The sequence below is a fragment of the Humulus lupulus genome, chromosome X (assembly GCF_963169125.1).
Source record: "Humulus lupulus chromosome X, drHumLupu1.1, whole genome shotgun sequence".
In the NCBI taxonomy this organism is placed as follows: Eukaryota; Viridiplantae; Streptophyta; class Magnoliopsida; order Rosales; family Cannabaceae; genus Humulus; species Humulus lupulus.
In genome coordinates, this window is record NC_084802.1 from 4763706 (window position 1) to 4781688 (window position 17983).

The 17983-nt window shown below is 37.9% G+C and overlaps 1 pseudogene; it reads right to left on the reverse strand.

Moving 5' to 3' along the window:
- Positions 1–994: 994 nt before the first annotated feature.
- On the reverse strand, positions 995–10138 carry LOC133804648 (glutamate receptor 2.8-like; annotated as a pseudogene).
- Between the last annotated feature and the right edge of the window lie 7845 nt (positions 10139–17983).

Genomic DNA, 17983 nt, shown 5'->3' on the forward strand with positions numbered 1-17983 from the left:
TCTTCATACATAAATGCAATATTTGTTAATTTTTAATATGTCTAACAAATATTGTATTTGGTTTTTTTTTTTTTTTTACATCTTTCTTCATACACAATGCAATATTAAAATTTTTGAATATGTCTAACAAATATTGTATTTCTTGTATATGTCTAACAAATTTTGTGTTTCTTGCATATTTTTATTTTATTAATTATGTCAATTTTAATTTAAATTAATATTAAATTAGTTTCAATTTAATTAATTATTAAATTAATATTAAAATCATTTCAATTTAATTAATTAATAAATCAAATTTAAATAACATTAATTATAAATTTATTTAATTTTTTTTTTTTAATCTGGGAGACTTTCAATGTCTCCCACTGGGAGAGGTGAGAGACTTCCCACGTCTCCCACCTCTCCCACTAGGAGATGTGGGAAGTCTCCCACCTCTCCTAATGGGAGACGTGAGACCTATACCTACAATGACCCTGCCTACAACGTCTTCCCAATTGGGAGACATTGTAGACTTTCAATGTCTCTCAAATAAAGTCATAAAACCCTTATTTTGTTGTAGTGTTTTTTCGTTAACTTTAACAGAAAATTCTTATATATAACAGGATATTCTTATACATAACTGTAGATTGTAAACATGATTTAAACTTAAATCAAATTAAATAAATAATTAATTAAACATATTAAAATATGATATTTTTGAGAAATTTTATAATGACAATTATTTAAAATTAACGTTTTATAACTTAAATAAAATTTAATTAAACTTAAACTTCACGTATTAGAATAATTTCATATTAAACACAATATAATCTACTATCCTTAGTATATTATATTAGTTAACAACTATATAAACTTCAACAAAAATAAATAAATAAATAAATTAAAATAAAATATTTTTAAGATATTTTATGATAATTTAAATAATTAAAAGTCCTTATAATATATATATATATATATATATATATATAATAAGATCACGACTAGCTAGAGTAGTAACTTGGTAAGCTATTGTTCATTGATTTGGATAATATTCTCATTGCTAGGCCGTACAACTTCCGGAGAGGCCATTGAGAGTGGCGAGTTTGAGCCTGAAAAAGTAGTACTTGTTGGACTTGGAGGGCAGTTGGTATTATTATTATTACTCTTTCGAAAAGTGTGGGAGCTGAGGTCTTTTTGGTCAAAGCTTTTGAAAATGATTCTCATTTTCCTCCGAATTGAATCATTGGAATCCAACAAGATTTTCCAGTGCTTATGAAGGAACATAATTGCAAAGACTGTGAGTGCAAATAATGAAGAAATGCCGGCTATTAGAAATAGACCCCAAAAGCTATCGAGGCTAAGACTACTGTTGGATGAGATTTTGGGGTCATAGTCTAAACAAGCTTTTTGGTCTGTCTCGAACCATTTGTTCTCAGTTTTCTTCATTTCCTCTGTTTCGGTAACGTTGAGAATGGCCCTTGAAACATCACATACCAGAGGAGACCCTCTTGGGAACACCTAAACAAAAAAATACAACACACCCACAATAGTTATTAATTGGTATTATGATATACTAACGATATGCTAATAGGAAACTCGCTTCACTTTAAGTCTTTTTGGTGGGCTCTCAGTGTACATGATCTGTGAACAGTTTTCGGTGTGATTTTTTTTATGATCGTGTATATTGTAGCTATTTAGAGCATTTGCAAATTTTCAGAAAATTCTGAATAGCTTACAATGTCGAAAACTAAGTTCAAACATGTTGTTTTCCACGCACATAAAATTCTGAAAATTAGAGCATTTAGAGCTAAGTTCATATTAAGACTGAAATCAATGGTGAAAAGATGAATTGTATATTGATGTAAAAACAATACAGAAGGTATTTTATACCTGAGACCAATACAACAATATACTAACTGAATACAGTTAGAGCAGAAACTAATTACTGTTAGGACAGCTAATCACTAACAGAACAATAACTAACACTAACAATCATAAGGAGTGTCTAACACCCCCCCTCAAACTTAGGGTGGATAATGATACAACACTAAGTTTGTCTCTGAGATACAGGAACCGAGTGCTTGATAATGCTTTTGTCAAGATATCTGCGATTTGGTCTTGAGCAGGAGTATGACGAACAGTTAGCTGGCCACTGATGATCTTCTCTCGAACGAAATACAGGTCTAACTCAATGTGTTTCGTTCTAGCATGTAGAACAGGATTTTGAGACATCAAAACAGTACTCTTATTGTCACACCATATTGTTGGAGTAAGCGGCTGGAAAACCCGAAGTTCAGCAAGTAAGGATTGAATCCAGACCAACTCCGCAGTAGTGTTTGCTAGACTGCGATACTCAGATTCTGTACTAGATCTGGAAACAGTTCTTTGCTTCTTTGAAGCCCAAGAAACCAAGTTAGCTCCAAGGAAAATGCAGAAACCAGTAGTGCTGCGCCTATCATCAGGATCAGATGCCCAATCTGCGTCACAAAAGGCAGTAAGAGATAGCTGGGAAGACCGTGACAGATGCAAGCCATAATCCAAAGTACCCTTGAGATAACGCAAAATTTTCTTGACAACTTTGAAATGACTTTGAAGTGGATTTTGCATAAATTGAGACACTCGATTTACAGCATAAGTGATCTCTGGCCTGGTTATTGTAGCATATTGTAGAGCCCCAACAAGACTTCTATAAAAATGAGGTTCTGTAACAGGATCACTGCCAAAGGCAGACAGTTTCTCCCCAGAAGTCATTGGATTAGGGAGAGAGTTTGCAAACTGCATTTTTGCACGGCAGAGAAGATCAGTGATATATTTCTTTTGGCAAAGATGGAGTCCTGAATCAGTGTGCTCAACCTGAATTCCAAGGAAGTAATTTATATGACCGAGATCTTTAAGAGCAAATAATCTGTCAAGCTGAGAAACAAGAGTAGAAATGGCATCTGTATCACTCCCTGTGACAAGAATGTCATCAACATATACAAGGATGAAGCAAATATGTTGAGGAGTAAACCGTAAAAATAAAGATGTATCAGCTCTGGAACTAGTAAAACCAAGGGAGAAAAGAGCAGATTTAAGTTTATCAAACCATGCTCGCGGGGCCTGACGTAGTCCATACAGAGCCTTATGAAGTTTACACACAAGACTAGGGGAGGAAACATCCTTAAATCCAGGTGGCTGATGCATGAAAACCTCTTCCTTTAAGTCACCGTTCAGGAATGCATTATTTACATCAAGCTGTTTGATGGACCAGCCTCTAGAAAGAGCTATTGTGAGAACTACTCTAATAGTTGTAGGCTTCACTACAGGACTGAAGGTATCAGTAAAATCAAAGCCATACTGCTGTAGAAAACCTTGAGCAACCAGCCGAGCCTTATGTGTTGCCACAGTACCATCTGCATTTTCTTTCAACTTAAATACCCACTTACATCCAACAGCTTTTCTTCCTTCAGGCAGAGAAACTAAAGTCCATGTGCCATTTCGTTTTAGAGCATCAATCTCAGCTTGCATTGCATTTCTCCAATCTGAATTCTGTAAAGCATCAGAAACTGTTAATGGCTCTTTGGAAGCAATAAAAACTTTGGGTTTATAGACCCCTGCCTTGGAACGAGTAACCATAGAATGAGTGTTGGATGCAGTTTGCAGATCTGATGTTGGTAAATCTATTTGAGTATGGAGAGCAGGAGAAGTGGCAGCGGAAGGAGAACACTCAGAATGAGATTGAGAGGCTGAAGTAATAGACGGAACAGTAGGAAAAGACAACAAAGGAGGCAAAGTTGAGGCATTTAAAGAAGAAGATGAAGAGGAAGAAGGAGGAGATTGTGTAGAAGAAACAGTTGGAACCATAGAAGGAGACAGAGGTATAGAGGCAGAAATATAATGTTCAGTATTAGATGCTGTTTTTGAAGGAGAACCAGTATATGCATATGGAAAATCAAACTCATTAAAGAGAACATCTCTTGAAATATAGACTCGGCCATTTGGTGCTAAACATTTATAGCCTTTGTGTTGAAGACTATAACCAAGGAAGGTGCACTTAGTGGAACGAAACTCTAGTTTATGCTTATTGTAGGGTCTAGTGTTTGGAAAACAAGCACACCCAAAAACTTTTAATTGATTGTAATCTGGGTCTTTTCCATAAAGAACATTGAGAGGAGTAAAGTTGTTTAAAACTGGTGTAGGTAGTCTGTTTATGAGAAAAGTAGAAGCTTTGACAGCTTCATCCCAAAAAGAAAGAGGTAATGAGGCATGAGCAAGTAAAGTGAGTGAAGTTTCCACTAAGTGTCTATGTTTGCGCTCAGCCACTCCATTTTGTTGATGGGTGGTAGGACATGAGAGACGATGATGAATACCATTATTTAAAAGATAGGATTTGAAGGCTTGGTATTCACCACCCCAATCGGATTGGATTGATTTAATGGAGCATTCAAACTCTTTTTCAACTTGAGATTTGAAATGTATGAATGTTTGTAAAGCCTCAGATTTTGTTTTTAAGAGAAATACCCATGTGTATCGTGAATATGCATCAATAAAGTGTATGTAATATCGAAAACCATTTGTTGAAGGGGTCGGAGAAGGACCCCAAAGATCACTGTGTATGAGTTCCAAAGGTTTAGTATAAGTTGTTTCTGAATTAGGAAATGGGAATTTATGAATTTTTCCTTTGCAGCAAGCCTCACAGAAATCAGAAACAGTTTTATTTATAGCTGGAATATTACAATGAGACATAACGTTCTTCACTACTTTGGCTGAAGGATGACCTAGCCTAGAATGCCATAAGGAAAATAGTGAATGTGAAGAAGAAGAAGAGGTACTGTGAACATTATTGACCAAATGAACAGAATTACAAGGAGACAAAGGGAGGGAAGAAGAACGAAACTGCAGCTTTGAAGGATGCAAAACATAGAGGCCTTTCTCAAGGGTGCCCTCCATCAGTATTTGCTTGGAAACCTGATCTTTGACAAGACAAAAATTAGGATAGAACTCAAAGAAAACATGATTATCCTTGGTGAACTGAGAGACACTAATAAGATTTTTTGTAATCTGAGGAACATGAAGTAAACGATTGAGGACAAGAGGATTAGAAGAAAATGATGTTTGGAAAATAGCCTTACCAACATTTTGAATCTGCAGGCCTGCACCATCACCCATATGCACCTGGTCAGTGCCAAAGTAGGGGTCCTTTTTAGCAAAACGCTTTGATCAGCAGTGCAATGGCTTGTTGCTCCCGAATCCGGATACCAGGCAGAGTCCGAAACTGTGTCTGCGGTGGCAATGTTAGCTGAAATTTTTTCCATATTAGCTGCACCAACGCCAGGAAACTCAAAATTGAACCGTTGATAGCAGCGTGAAGCTAGATGTCCAGGACGTGAGCATAGTTGACAAATAGGTCTACTATTAGAAATTCCAGAGTTAGGAGCAGAACGACCATGAGAACCACCAATATTAGTGGGGAAAGTTGACTGTGGACTAGAAAATGCTGAAGTTCCAGAAAAACTGGACTTAGCGCTGTTGTAAGCACCACGAGAGGAAACAGCATATGGATTCCAGGCACCTTGGGACACACCACGACCACCAGAATTTGAGGAAGAACCAGGAGGATAGGAGAACCTGTGAGCATTAGCAGAAGAGAAAGAACCTCTTCCTCGAGTGGTTCGATTAGAAGCAATATTGACAGATTCTATATTTTTATTGTAAGACTCCATACGGTGTTCTTGAGACAGCAATAAAGATTCAATCTCAGGTACAGAATATGGTTGATTTCTTGAATTAACCGAAATAACAAAAGTGTCATACTCAGGAGGTAAGCCTTTGAAAATTGTTGCTATATGTTCTTTAGTAGTAACCTCGTGACCAACAGAATCAAGACGATCAACAATCGTTTTAATGCGTAAGAGATAATCATCAATGGAAGAAGATCCTTTCCTAATACTTTGCAATTGAGTTTGAAATTGATCAATTTTAGCTGTAGTCTGAGTAGAGTAGTATACCTCAAGTGTTTTCCAGATCTGAGCAGAGGTCAAACATCGAACCACTCGAGTAAGAATAGGCGGAGTCATCGAAGACAGCAACCAGGAAAACAGAAACTGATCTTGAACCTCCCATTGTGTAAACTGAGGGTTAACATTGTTGGAGAGTTGATCCAGTTCGGTCAGGAACTTTCTTGGAGGAACAACCCCATCGGATATGTAATCTTGAAGCTGATGACCACGAATAGCAGAGAGAACTTGTGGACGCCAGAGAAGAAAGTTGTTGCTGTCGAGTTTAACGGAGATCTTGTGAGAAAATGTAACTGGAGGTGATGCTGAAGAAGTCACCGGAGCCGATTCAGTCATATTTGCAGAAGTCGTCATGGAAGAAATGGCAACCGTGAAGAGTATAGCAAGTAGTGATAAGGAAGATGAACTGTTTGAAGAAAGGTCAAGGAGAAAAACAGACAAATTGGTAGAGAATCTCTGATACCATATTAAGACTGAAATCAATGGTGAAAAGATGAATTGTATATTGATGTAAAAACAATACAGAAGGTATTTTATACCTGAGACCAATACAACAATATACTAACTGAATACAGTTAGAGCAGAAACTAATTACTGTTAGGACAGCTAATCACTAACAGAACAATAACTAACACTAACAATCATAAGGAGTGTCTAACAGTTCAAACATGTTATTTAGAGCATTTGCAAATTTTCAGAAAATTCTGAATAGCTTACAATGTCGAAAACTAAGTTCAAACATGTTGTTTTCCACGCACATAAAAAAAATTAGTCACACGTATAATAACATGTTTGAATTTAGTTTTTGGTACTTAAAATTGGCAGGATGCTCTAAATAGCTACAATACACACGATCATCAAAAAATCGCATCGAAAACTGTTCACAGTTCGAGAACACTGAGAACCTCACCAGGAAGACTTAAAGTGAAGCCGCTGATCATTCCCCGGTATATAAACGTATATATATATATATATATTAAGAAAATTACTAGGGGTTGTAATTAGAAAGTGAGTACTTACGAATCCATAGCCAGCAGTATTGAATATGGGGCCAATCAAGGTATATTTGGAACAGTATTGGGCAAGAAAAATCCTTGTATTTGGGGTTTCGTCAACATAAGCAGAAATACCACCTTTGGCACTCCCAATAGACAAGAAATGGTCACATTGATATGTGGAGTTAAGAGGTACGATTTTCCAAGAGGGAAAACCTGTTTGTTCTAACAGCCCATACACAAAAGAGTTGCGAAAACACCCAACTCTTTCTCCATTTCTTAAGAGTTGGTTTATATCTGTAATAGTTGGTTGAAGTTTTTCCACTGTCAAAAGTGAAGTTAAACTAGCCATGTAACTTTGAGTCAATATTAACAACACAAACACCCATATGATCACCACGAACCGAGCCAAGTTACTCACTACTCTCTCCTCTGTAAACAAATTCGATCTAATTGTCATTCAAAAAGAAAAATGAAACAACAACTATATATGTATGTATGTTAAAACAAAGAAAGAGAGAATAATTTATTACTATTTGCAAAAACCATGGTTGAAAAGGAGAACCAAAAGCTTGTGCCGATTTGATGTGAAGGTGGCCCACGAAAATCTTCATTGACTCGGTGCTCCAGAACCCAAACGACAAAACCAATGAAGAGAAAGAAACAAAAGGTGGTGACCCATAAATCCCACGTCAAAGGCTTCAAGAAAATCCATGCACTTTTTGGTTTATTGTCTCTCATTGGAACCACCATTGCCACGCCTGATTCTGTGTATGGCAATGTGAAATCTACGTATTGGGATCGGTTTGCTCTAATCGTCGTGTCTGCTACCACTGCATCGTAGTTCTGCCAAGCATTATAGTACAATATATTATTATATGCACATATATAAGACCAATCAAATATATATACATATATATACATGAGTTAGTAAAAAAATTACCCCAAGATATACTTCGTGTACCAAGTCATCATATGAACCATTAGGCTTTTGATAAGGAAAAAAATCATAAGAAAGAGCGTATGGTAAGGCTTTAACTGCTGCTTTAAATACGTCAATGCTGAAGCCTATGGCATCTGATGTATTAGTACTTGGATCATGGTTTCTCACATCTACAAACTCTTTATAGGCAGTGATGACCGGAATTCCAATCCTCAACCTCCTCCCATTAGTCGGAATCACCCAACCTTTTGGAGCAATAATAGACTCTCCTGGCCATATAATAGGTTTCAGATTTAATTTTGAAGTCGAATATTCAGCTCTCGAATCCAGCAAAGTTCTCACCAGTCCATTTTTTTGTGTCCAAAACCCAACTTTTCTCCCTGCTCTACCACCATTCACAACATTCACTATCTGAAATGTCGAGGTTTTTAGTGTTCCATTATCTAAGATGAAATCTCCAGCCAGGCCCCTGAATCTTGTACCTGATAAGGTTTCCAATAACTTTGGACCAATTGGTGACACCTTGTAACTAAAAAGATCATCAGTAGTCGAGCCACCACTTGTAACATTGTTTAACACACCACTACTACCATGTAGTTTCTCAATGGCTAAGGCTAATGCATGGACCGAATCATATGCCCATAAACCCATTACATTTAGTTGGGCATTGTAGAACTTGGATTTCCACCCAACTTTAAAACTATCAAGCTCTTTCGATGGTGGCACAAAAGTCTTGATTCCTAACACCCCTTGCATTGAGTCGATGACTGAGAAACTTAAGGAGCCTAAGAGATTGGTGAGATCTTCTGTTATGATCCAAACATAACCCTGTCCCAACATTCCAATCTCCTCAGCTATGGTAAACAACCTTGACCCAAGGTCATACCACATGTGAACAACGAAAACCCTAGTTTGCATTGAGTCTAGCTTGTAAAGCTCGTTCTTGATCTGATCATTGGTGGCTGAGGGTGGAATGGCACTTCGATAGGGAACTCCAGCATCGACTTCTCTTAGGGCATCGACCAAATAGGGAATGATTCCTTCTCCGTATTCATTGGCTGTGTAGATGGGCACTACATTTCGCCATCCAAAAGATTTGACTATGGAACTGATGGCTGTGACTTGAGATGAGTCACTCGTGGCTGTTTGGAAAAAGTATGAGCTTTGACTTGGAATTTTGAGAGAAGGACTTGTTGCTGAAAATGATATTATTGGCACTTGAGCCTTTTGTCCCAATTCAATGATGAATTTGGCTTGACTCGATCTTTGTGGCCCTAATATTGCTTGCACTTGTACATTTTTTATAAGATCCAGAGCTGTTGTGTATTTGTTACATTACAAATAAAATAATAAATCAATCTCAAATAAATAAATTATTATTATTAAAATAATAGCGCATATAAATTTATATATATATATATGTGTGTTAAAAAAAGATACTAGCTAGATATATATTAAACAAAAGCAATCGATCCATAAAAATCTTGTGAAAAATCATAATTTATACTAGTGTTCTACATTATACCAAATCTTATAATATTTTAGTTCATTAATAAAAACTTTTGATGTCAACTAATGAAATATACAAAGGGTATAAAAGAATATTATAAGATTATTGGAAATACATATATATATAATATTCTAAATATATATATAAAAACAATTATTAGTAAATAAATGTTAATCATTGATGAGTTTAAATTTCTAGGGGAACATATTATTAAATTCAATAATTAATTAATAAATTACTAAACATTAACTACTTAAAATTTAAGACTATAATTAATAACCAAACAGATTTCGCTAAACCAAGCTGCTGCTCTTTGTTTATTCTTCTCTCATGTTCTAATTAAGGAAAAGTCAGAAATGGAAGATATGCATGCAACTACTAAAAAATAGAAGTAAACAAAGAAAAAGTCACTAAATAAATAATGTTCATAGAAATTAAAGAAACTTAAGCTAATTACCTGCGGAGGCTGCAGAGACGATATCTTTCTTGGAGTCTCTGATATTGAGAACCAATCTAGTCTTGAAGTGGGCATGGGAGGCATACAAGTCTGACAGAGCCAATTCGATGCGGCTTAACCAAATCTTAGCAACTGGAGTTTCAAGGTCCAAAACGACACCAACTTCACTGGAATCGTGTCGTTTTGGGCCATTCCTCTGACCATCCATGTCGAACATATTACAATGAACAAGAAAAACAAAGCATTCTTCCTCGTCATTTTTTAATCTTTTCGATTATTATGCTATTTTTCATTCACTCCTCTCTCTATATATGTATTGAGTATATATATTTATAGAGGACCAATCAAGTGGTCCTCAGGGAGTGAAATTTTTATTAAAAAAAAATAAAACGAGTAGAGAATCCGTCCACTACGTTTGAACTTAATTATTAACTAGAGAAATCGTACGTACGATAATTATTAATATCATTTTTTTTGGTTGGATAGATATTCATTCTTCTGCGTTTGATATTTTTCTTTTACGGTCAAAGCCGTTTACTTTGACTAACTCAAACTATATATTTAAGTTAGAATTATTCTCACTATATATACATCATATTAAATATATAAAAATAAAACATTCCAAAAAAAAAAAAAACTGAAAAAACATGCTATTAACGACTTTGTTCTCGTCATTATTAGATGATGTAGTTACTCTTTGTACCCAATTTGAAAAACTGATTGGGACTAAATAATTCTGACAAAGAAAGCAAAATTTTCTATTTAATGTATATATACACAATAATCATTTGTTTATTGTTGTAAATGATTCAGATTAAGTCACGTACCTTATAACTATTAGTGATAGGTTTTTTTCCAGTTTATTCTGATATAGTTAGTTTAGTGAGACAAAATGTATAAATAGGAGTTCCCTTTATTCATTAAAGCTCTAGCCTTGTAAAGTTACTCCAAAGAGTTTATTTTGAGAAGATCATCAATAAAGTATTCAATTCAGTCTGTCTTTTGTTGTTACAAGATTTTATACTTTGATGTTCTTTGTGTGATGATTCAAGAAGTTAGCATTGAAGAAGTGAATCAACTACATTGCTGCCTAGCATTGCTGTAACAAGTGGTACCAGAGCCCAGGTTCTCGGCTGGGATCAAGATTCAAGATTTATCAAGAAGATGTCCGCTGCAAAGTTTGAAATCGAGAAGTTCAATGGCTCAAATGACTTCGGGTTATGGCGAATCAAGATGAAGGCCTTACTGGTTCATAATGGAATTTCAGAGGCAATAGATGAAGAAGCTCTAAAGGAACTTTCAGATGACAAGAAGAAACTGAGAGAAATCGAGACCAAGGCACATAGTGCAATTCTGCTCAGTTTGGGAGATGAAGTATTGAGAGAAGTCTCAAATGAAGACAAGGCATTAGGGTTGTGGAACAAACTCAGTTCCATATACATGAAGAAGTCTTTGGCCAACAAACTGTATTTGAAGAAAAAGATGTACACGCTAAGAATGGATGACAGCAAAGACTTGAGGAAGCACCTAGATGATTTTAACAAGATCATACTTGATCTTCGTAATATTGGAGTGAAGATGGAAGAAGAGGATTTGGTAATAATTCTCTTGAGCTCTCTGCCTAGATCATATGAGCATTTTGTCGATACAATGCTATATGGGAAGGAGACACTGACCATGTCAGAGGTGAAGGCAGCTTTGAGTTCCAAGGAGATCCAGAAGAAGGGTGAAGGAAAATCAGATGATAATGGAGAAGGATTATTTGCAAGAGGAAGACACCAAATAAAGACTTCAAGAATCAGAAACAAGCTAGTAAAGGAGGCCAGAAATCGAAGTATGCAGGAAAGTCTGAAACAAGAGGCAGCACAGAAAAGAAATGTTTTTATTGCAAAAAGGAGGGTCACTTCAGAGATGAATGTCTAGCTCTTAAGGCCAGACTCAGAAAAGAAGGCTTCAAGAACAATGGGAGAGGAGAAGCAGATGTGGTGACAGATGGTTATGAGTCTGCAGAGGTTCTGGTGGTTTCGAACTTGGATTCTGGTCATGAGTGGGTACTTAACTCCGGTGTTCATTTCATATGTGCCCCAACAAGGAGCTGTTCTATGAATTAGAAGAGAAGAAGGGAGGCACTGTACTTCTTGGAGACAATAAAACGTGCATAATTCATGGGGTTGGTTCAGTCATTTTCAAACTGCATGATGGGATGAACAGGAAGGTTGAAAATGTCAGATATGTTCCTGATCTGAAAAGGAACCTATTATCAATTGGAGTTCTTACTGAGAGAGGTTGCACAATCAAGATTATTGACAGATCTTTAAAAGCAATGAAAGGGACCAAAGAGGTTATGAGAGGAGAACTAAGAAATGGACTTTACTTCTTGAATGGAGAAGCTGTAGCTGGTAGTGTAAATGTTGCCTCATCAAAGTCATAAAGTGATGAAGCAAGATTATGGCATTTGAGGCTAGGGCATATCAGTCAGAGAGGCATTACTGAATTAAAGAAGCAAGGGATATTGAGAGGTAAATTCAATGAGAAATTGGATTTCTGTGAAGAGTGTGTGCTCAGGAAAAGCTGCAGACTGAAGTTCAATACTGGAATTCACAGCACAAAGGAGCCTCTCGGATACATTCATTCAGACCTCTGGGGTCCATCTAAGGTACCTACCTTGGGAGGAGCAAACTATTTCCTGAGTATCATTGATGATTACTCAAGGAAGGTTTGGGTTTATCTGTTGAAGACAAAGGATGAAACATTCAAGGTATTCAAGGAATGGAAAACCTTAGTTGAGAATCAGATTGGTAAGAAGATAAAGACACTCAAGACAGACAATGGATTGGAATTTTGTTCCAATGAATTCAATCAGTTTTGCAGAGAAACTGGAATAAGAAGGCACAAAACTGTCCCGAGAACCCCTCAACAAAATGGATTGGCTGAGAGAATGAATAGAACTCTCATTGAGAGAGTTAGATGTATGCTGAATGGAGCTGGATTAGAAAGGAAGTTCTGGGGAGAAGCTGTCAAAACAGCTTGTTACTTGGTGAATAGAAGCCCCTCTACTGCTATTGATTTCAAGACCCCACAAGAAATGTGGACTGGCAGAGTTCCAAGCTTAGAAAATTTGAGGATTTTCGGGTGCACAACATATGCACATGTCAGACAAGATAAGTTGCAGCCTAGAGCAATTAAGTGCTTGTTTCTGGGGTATCCAGATGGAGTAAAGGGTTACAAGCTTTGGTGTCTAGAAGAAGGGTTCAAGAAGTGTTTGGTAAGCAGAGATGTGACATTTAATGAGGATGTTATGGCAATGAAGGAGAAGTCAGTAAATGTCAAGGAGACCAAACAGATTCAAGTTGAAGTTGAACTAGATGAAGCAAAGGCTGATGTTAACCCTGAACAAGGTGGTCATATTGAGGAAGAATCACTGGACAACTACCAACTTGCTCGAGACAGAATCAGAAGAGAAACAAAAGCTCCAACCAGGTTTTGCTGATTATACTGCCTATGCTTTAACCATTGCTAGTGATATTGAGAATGCAGAGCCAGCAACATATGAAGAAGCACTCAGGAGCAAAGACAAAGATAAATGGTTGCAGGCCATTGAGGATGAGAAGGAATCATTGCTAAGAAATCATACCTGGACTGTTGTTGACAAACCAGAAGGCTGCAGATTGGTGAATTGCAAATGGATTTTCAGAATCAAAGGAGGACAGTCAGGTGGTGAACAAAGAAGGTATAAAGCCCGACTGGTTGCCAAGGGATTTACACAGAGAGAAGGAGTTGATTTCAATGAAATCTTCTCCCCAGTTGTTAAACATGCATCAATAAGAGCAATGATGGCAAAGGCTGCAACCGAAGACCTTGAGATCGAGCAGATGGATGTGAAGACTGCCTTTCTCCATGGAGTTCTAGAAGAAACAATTTACATGAAGATGCCAGAAGGTTTCAATGAAGCTGAAAATAAGGTCTGTTTATTGAAGAAATCACTCTATGGTCTAAGACAGGCACCTAGGCGATGGAATCACAGATTTGATGATTTCATGAAGAGGAGCAACTTTACCAAAAGTGCCTATGACCCCTGTGTCTATTTCAACAACTCTCTTTACTTGTTGTTATATGTAGATGACATTCTAATTGTTGGGAAGAGCAAGAAAGAGATAGCTAACATAAAGTCAATGTTGAAATCAGAATTTGAAATGACAGATTTGGGTGAAGCCAAGAAGATTTTAGGCATTGAAATCAGAAGAAACAGACCTGAAACATTGGTGCTTTCACAGGAAGGGTATCTAAGAAAGGTCATTCAGAAGTTTAACATGGAAGGTTCAAAGCCAGTTTCAACTCCACTGGCTTCTCATTTTAAATTGAACAAAGACCAGTCACCCAAGACAGAAGAATAAAGAGTCAAAATGGATTCAAAGCCATATGCTAGTGGGGTCGGGAGCTTGATGTATGCTATGGTCTGCACAAGACCTGATATAGCATATGCAATGAGCATAGTGAGCAGGTTCATTGCAGACCCAGGAGATGAACATTGGAGTGCACTGAAGTGGATCATGAGGTACATTGCAGGGTCATTAACACTTGGTCTGACTTACAGATGCAAGAACAGATCAGATACTGAGGTAACTGGTTTTGTTGACTCAGACTATGCAGGCTGCATAGACACTAGGAGATCATTAACAGGATATGTATTCACTATTCGAGGAGGATGTGTGAGCTGGAAGTCTAACCTACAGAAGGTGGTGGCATTGTCCTCTACAGAGGCAGAATATATGGCTGCAACTGAGGCAATCAAGGAGGCAATCTGGTTGAAGGGGTTAGCACAAGAATTTGGTTTCAATTAAGAGAATGTCACTGTCCATTGTGACAACCAAAGTGCTCTACACTTAATGAAGAATCCTATACTGCACGAGAGGTCAAAACACATTGACATCAAAATGCACTTCATTAGAGATATAATCTCTGATCAAACAGTGCATGTAAAAAAGATTCACACCGACCACAACCCTGCTGACATGTTTATTAAACCAGTGACACAAGTGAAATTCAAGTACTGTTTAGAACTCCTAGACATCAAAGATTGCTACTGATTTTTTATTCTTGACTGCTTTTACATTAATCTGAATCAAGGAGGATTTTGTTGTAAATGATTCAGATTAAGTCACGTGCCTTATAACTATTAGTGATAGTTTTTTTTACAGTTTATTCTGATATAGTTAGTTTAGTGAGACAAAATGTATAAATAGGAGTTCCCTTTATTCATTAAAGCTCTAGCCTTGTAAAGTTACTCCGAAGAGTTTATTTTGAGAAGATCATCAATAAAGTATTCAATTCAGTCTCTGTCTTTTGTTGTTACAAGATTTTATACTTTGATGTTCTTTGTGTGATGATTCAAGAAGTTAGCATTGAAGAAGTGAATCAACTACATTGCTGCCTAGCATTGCTGTAACATTTATATATATATATAATAAACCATAATACACTATATACTTAATATTATGCTATTTTTACCTTTGGACAGCTGTCTTTGTGGTCCTTTGTACCTATATATATATATATTGTAATGATCTTAATACTATTGAGAGGAATATACACATTTTGGCCCTACAACTTCTGACATGGTATCAGAGCTGTAACGGCTCCTCCAATGGCCTCAGAAATTAGTACAGGCTCTAGTCACGTGCCTCAACATCCACAACAAAATGCACCAACACAAAACAATACCCCTTTTTCTTTTCCTTCCTCATAGTTGCCAAACAATTTTCCTTCCGTGAGCCAAACAATAACAGTCAAGCTTGATGAAACAAATTACCAGATCTGGAAAATGCAAATGCTCAATATCACCATTGCCAATGGTTTGGAAAGCTTCATTGACGGCAGCTCCGTTTGTCCGCCCTCACACCTACCCGACGACCCATCCAAACCCAACCCCGATTTCGTGTCTTGGCACCGTTATAATCGATTGATCATGAGTTGGATCTATGCTTCTCTTTCCGACGGGATGCTGGGTTAGATTGTAGCCTTCTCCACCGCTGCCGAGATCTGGTCCTCACTCGAACGGATCTACACAGCAGCTTCTTTTGCTCGCGTTTCAGAGCATCGCACCACACTGCAGAACATCAAGAAAGATGGTCTGACTGCATTTGCTTATTTGCAGAAAATAACCTCTCTCTGCAACATCTTAGCCTCTGCCGGTGACCCCGTTTCTTACCAAGATCACCTCATCTACTTGCTCAATGGTTTGGGTCCAGCTTACAATTCTTTCGTCATGCCGATTCAAGCTCGCTTCCCACAACCGTCCATCGAAGAGGTACATTCTCTTTTGCTAAGTTATGATGCTCGTCTTGATCGTCAAACCCCTGCGGCTTCTCTAAGCTCCCTTCAAGCCAACTTCACCAATCTCCATTTACCCAAATCAAACCCAAAATCACCCCATCGACCACCCTCTTCTTCCTCACCCTATCCCTCAGCTCCTCCAAGCCGTCCAACTCCTCGTCCCTACTATCCGCCTTCCACCCGTCCGTCTAACCCTCATTCCCAACCCCATCGTCCTCCTCCCAGACCCCCAAAATGCCAGATCTGTTTCCAAATTGGCCATTACGCTAGCTCCTGTCCTCATCGAACCAATCTGCAGTTTCAACCCCCACCTCTACCTAAGCGTTACAATGCCTATTTTACCCAATATTCCTCCTCTCCCGCTCCTCCGCCTCCTGTGGCTCATCCTGGCATTGTGAACGATCCTCACTGGTATATGGACTCTGGAGCATCTCACCATTTCACTCCAGATCTCAACATGCTTGAATCGGCGCAACCACTGTCTGGTGGTGATAAGATTACTCTCAGCAATGGTACAGGTACCCCCATTTCTCATGTTGGTTTTGCGCATTTACCTGCTTCTGCCTTACCTCTTAAACTAACCCATGTTTATCACTCCCCTGCCTTGTCCAAAAATTTACTCAGTGTTTCTAAGCTTTGTCACGACAATAATGCCTATGTCGAGTTTCACCCTTCTTTTTTTTGTGTCAAACACCAGGTCAGTCATCGAATACTTCTCACCGGTCTTCTTGATCAAGGGATTTATCGGGTCTCGTCTCCATCTTCGCAGTCCATCTCCTCTGCTAGTCCAGCTCACCTTCTCCTCACAACAAAATCGTCTCATTCTCTCTGGCACTCACGTTTGGGTCATCCAGCTTCTGATGTTATTTCTAGTGTTTTTTCTCTATGTAATTTTTCTTTTCCTAAGTCAGCTACCACTACATTTTGTAATTCCTGTCATTTGGCCAAGTCGCATCGACTTCCCTTTCCTGTATCTGTTTCTTGGGCTTCCATGCCCTTTGAATTAATACATTCTGATTTATGGGGTCCTTCCCCTGTTACCTCTATTACTGTTGTGCGTTATTTTGCTTTATTTATTGATGACTATACTCGTTTCACATGGCTATATTTACTCCATACTAAGGATGAAATTTTCAAGCATTTCTTACTTTCAAAACCATGGTTCAAACACAATTCTCTGCCAATATTAAACGTGTTCACACTGATTGGGGTGGCGAATTTCGTTCCCTCGCTCCTTATTTTTCTAAATTGGGTATCCTTCATGAGTTATCTTGTCCCCATACCCAGCAACAAAACGGGCGTGGTGAACGCAAAAATCGACATGTTGTCGAAGTTGGCTTAACTCTTCTCACTCATGCCTCCATGCCTCTACATTTTTGGCCTTATGCCTTTAGCACTGTGTTTATCTCATCAACCGTCTTCCTACCCGAGTACTGTCCTCTCAAAGTCCATTCCCAGCTTTATATGACAAGCCTCCCTCTTACACTCACTTCCGGGTCTTTGGTTGTCAATGTTTTCCCTTTCTTCGGCCTTATAATCGCCACAAATTGGAACTCCGTTCTGCCTCCTGCGTTTTTCTTGGGTATAGCAGCCAACACAAAGGCTATCTATGTCTTAATCCTACTTCCGGTCGTCTCTATATTGATCGTCATGTCGTCTTTAATGAAGACCACTTCCCTTTTGCCACTCCCACACCCTCTGTCTCTCCTCCTACTCACCCATATCATGTTGTACATTGCCTTCCCTTTCCTAGTTCACACCCTTCCTTCC